We start from the raw sequence: 4,777 nt of genomic DNA, 5'->3' as shown, positions 1-4,777 counted from the left end.
ATTTGATCCTTTACCATGACTAGCAACTAATGTATAATTCATTATAGCCAATATACAACTAAATCCCCCCCCCCTCCTTCATTTTAAGATTGAATTTGACCATTAATTAATCAAATAGAAACACAATGATATTTTACACTAAACTTCAAGCATTAGAATCAACTCAAAGCATCAAATTAACAATGAAATTCATATTACAAAAGCTAGGGTTTATATTCACTTAAAATCTTCATCAAAACTCCAAACATCTATGATATAAGTTGTTTCTTGAAGAGTGATTAAGGAAGGTAATAGAGCTTAGAAATTTTATAAAATCTATAAATCAAACCTAGGTTTAAATATTAGAAGCCTCAACTCAAACCCTATAAATGGAATTGAAGAGATTAAGAGAAGGAAACTACTTTAGATTATTAGGCAATAAAGAATAAGAGCTAAATATCCATATAAGCTTAAAATCCAAATATTTTTTTATATTCTAAATTAGCTTTCCAAAATTAAATATTCAACACAAATATTATTTAAACTAATAAAAAAATTTATTTTATTATTTTAATAATTATTTTTTTATCTTCAAAAAATAAATTTTCAGTAAAAATATGCAAAACCTCTAGGCCAAAATCAGGATATTACACAAAATAAAGGGATAATGGAATCTACATATTTGCTAAAACTAGTAAGATTAGGAAAATATACATATGCAACATGAGGTATATTGAGGATAATTCTATTGAAATATAAGGAAATTAAAATAAAACGAGGTAGTTGAAACTCTAGTCTACTAGTGAGGGAATAGAATAGGGATACCACTAAGATTCATCGACGATCATAGTGATTATCCCAATCGTATAACATATTATTTTTTAACAAGGATATTATACTTGTGAAGAAATAGAATATGGATGACACTAAGAGTTTCAAGAGGTCATATCGAGTATCCCCATAAATCAAAAATAAAGAAGTGGACATGGATTCAACTTCAAAGAGGACGAGGAAGGAAAAAGTTATTATTACTAACCAGATGTCTATCACGTTATGGTTGTGCTTAGGGAGGAAGGTTTTTGGTGACTGACACACCTCTTTAACATTATCCTAAGTTAGACAAGATTTTATTTCCATGTAGATCAAACATTATGATATGGTTTATAAGAGCAAAGGAGATGAGCTAAGATGGGTAAACTATAAGGTATTAAACTTCTTAGTTGTACCTTGAAATCATTTTAAAGAGTGTTAGATACTAAGTTAAGAAGAGAAAAAATGGTTTCTGAAACCTATTTATCTTAGTATATGAGAGGTCAGCTACTAAGGAGATCTAGCCTCCTCTGCCCAAAAGATAAATTTACAGAAAGAAATAATGATCTCTAAATAGAGTTAATCGACCCGGGGAAGATGCATAATAATGTCCCAAGGGAGAGGACATGGATAAACGTTGAAGCTAGAACGGTTCTTGGGAGCTATGTCAAGGCTAAAGATGGTATATCATCTTGGTCTTCGACATGTTTCCATGATGTATAATACGACACAAAGTCTTTTCCTGTGGGAAATAGACTTCACCAGGGATCAATGATTTGCCTTTACATACCCTCTTTAACGATAAACAAGACTTTTTGAGATATTCAAGAGGGTACCTTAGTGTATGATTTTTGACAACGATGTTATTTTTGTGGCAAGAGACTAAGATTGAATTTCATATTATGTTGAAATTTTTCAGACGGAGATAAAGAAAGTTAGGTCCACACAATTAAGATTATATATATATATATATATATATATATATATATATATATATATATATATATATATATAATGGATTTCGATAAGAGGAAAATGGTAAATGAGTATACATGGCGTCTATAATTCATAATAAAAAGGTGCTCAGGAAGATATTTCCCTCCATATAAAGATAAGATGATTAAAATGGATAGCAACCATAAGAGTAATGTGTGATAAGAAGACCTCGATGAACCTAATGATTAAATTTTATAGATTAATTGTATGCCATGTTTTGTTATATGGTTCTAAATGTTGCTTGACCAAGAATGAGCATGCTAGGTATGGAGCTCGGATAAATTAGGATGTGGTGGTAGACATGTAAGTAAAATTCTATTGGACAAGGTTTTGAATACATTAATCATGAGTTTTGTTGAAAGTAGTGCCAATCACTAAAAAAGGTAGTTAGAATGAAGATTGTAGCAGTATATACATAGACGTGAGGTTAGACTTAGAGAAGTTGGCTCTTTCGAGTACATAGCATCTTATAAGATGGTGTTTAAGTTAAAATCAGGGTAATGGAGTAATCTATTAGTAGTCGAGGAACTTGCTTCCTTTTAATTATTTGTGCATGTCATTCAGATTTTACTTCCTTATTTTTGTCAGCTTTTACTTCCAGCTAATTTTACCTACTCACACATGTACCTCATTTTACTTCCAACTTTTACTAAAAAGGTAGTTAGAATGAAGATTGTAGCAGTATATACATATATGTATAACTTATATGTAGTATTTTCTTCTTCACACATCACTGGTTATTTCTTCATTGTGGACTGACATTTCATTTGGAAAAGATCATACAATATTTTGCTACACAATAGGAGTTTGTTGATTGAGCTACGAAATTCCACATTGAAAGTTCAAGGTTCAAACTCTAACATACTCAAAATATTGTTAATGTTCTGCATATTGACCTTTCATATGGGGCTTGAAGATGGTTAATATGAATTGTTCAAATGTTATGATTTACTATTTTTTAATATATTATAGCAATCTCCGGTGCATACATCTTGCATCCTTTTTACCTTAATTGTTATGATACTAGAGTACATAGTAGTGTTATTGTTGTATTAGTTAAACTCACTTATAAAAATTGATCCACTTCTTATATTATTCTTCCATTGACATTCAAAAGATACACGTTTTGATAGTTATGTAGTTTAATAAAAACTGTTGGACACACCAAATGCCTAAAATACCTATCAACATGTGAAAACATGTATACTAAGGACCAATCATGCGAGAGTATCCGGCGATGGCTGCAGCATGCTATCAAAAAAGAATCCTTATTCTAATAAATGAATAGTGTTAATATCTTTTTGCCAAGTGTCACTCTGATACAACTCCTCATTAATATTATGTCATGTGTCATGTAGATATATTAGGCAACTCATTAATATATTAGGCAACTCATTTCAAATTCAAATTTACATTTTCTAATTATATGTTAAATTTGAAATTATAATAACTTTAAAAAGTTGATATATCTTTTAATTAATAATTTATTTATATGACTTATTTAAAATAACTGATTAATAATTATAGTTTTTTATTATAAAATTTTAATTAATTTTATAACTGTGAGAACAAATTCTATGCGCAGGGACAAGGTTTAAACCTTGAGTGAATGCTTGAGATCAATGTCTGCTTGATAATGGATGTTCAAGTCTAGACTGGAAAGACCAGTCAAGTCTTAGATGATCAGTTCAACAAATGATCAAGACATTAATTGAGAACAAGTAGATAATGATCAAGGTAAATTTAATAAATGAAGAACAAGAAGAATGTTTTTCATGTGATAAGAGTAAATACCAAAAGTAAGAGAAAAGATATGTAGTTGACTTGTATTGAAAGCTCCTACTTATAGGAGAGAATGTTACAACGAATTAACCCAGATATTTACATAGGACCGGACAAAAGACACAAGTCTGGCATTCTGATTGTCCTAAATCAACTTTAGACTAAGTCCTATGAAACGTTACATCACATACAAGACAAAAGTAATAAATGCACTAAAGACAGAAAGACTTCATTCCGGACAAGTATTGTTCCGGAGATGAAGGTTTGATCCGGATCAGTATACATTCCGGACTATAGGATTAGCTCTGGAATGTGTTCCTCTTCAAAATACTTCACTCTTCTTTTCTCCAGCTCCGGAGAGGTTCCGGATCACATTTCCTTTCGGAACCAACACACTTCGGAATATGTACTTAGGATTGCTTGACGTTCACTTTCAGGTTCTAACAATCTCCGCCTAAGTGAACTTAACAATCCATCAAGCTTAGTTCATTTCTTCCTTGATGAAGGTGTATGCTCAGAACAACCATTCACGCACCGCAATGTACCAAGTCATTTGACTTACAAACTTTGCCTTAACCTGTTCCGGAGCATCAGACTTGGACGCCCGGGATATGAACTTCTGCAGAGCTTTGGTAGGTACTAGGTGTTTGTCAAGGACTCGGAAGAAGTCCTTCTTGTTTGTTCTTCTGGTGGTGTAGACAAACCCTAGAACCGGTTCTTCAATCGGACCATCTGCAAGAATTTCAGCTTCCGGAAGAACAAAGTCGATCTTTGCAACGAATTGTTCGGTTCCGTAGGGGTGAGCAAGTTCGTAATCACAGCAGCAGAACTCAGCAACATAATCTTTGAGAAAGTTGAGAGTTGCGTGGTAGACACCCATACTGATGTCATCCTTTTGATTTTCTCTGAAGTAAGTAGCTAGGGTAAGGATGTCGTTCGGATTCATTGAAGGAAAATCCGCATCAGTAACGGTTCAGGGAGTTGGCTTGTTCCGGAGGAGATGGAAACGGAACAGAGGACAGTTCAGCTCAAATTTTACTAAAATTTTTCTTCCAAAGCCATGAACTTTGGTGATCCACTTTCTTGTCCATAATTCCTTGTAGGGTTGAGCATTTTTGGCATAGAAGGTTTTGAGCCTTTCACGCTCTGTCCGGATGATCACTTCCGGATTGTCGTTTGGGTAGAGCGGAGCAAACTTCGTGTAGAATTT

This window comes from Lactuca virosa, chromosome 7 (assembly GCF_052849685.1).
Source record: "Lactuca virosa cultivar CGN04683 chromosome 7, Lactuca_virosa_CGN04683_v6, whole genome shotgun sequence".
Taxonomy (NCBI): domain Eukaryota; kingdom Viridiplantae; phylum Streptophyta; class Magnoliopsida; order Asterales; family Asteraceae; genus Lactuca; species Lactuca virosa.
Note: the sequence above shows the minus strand (reverse complement) of the source record.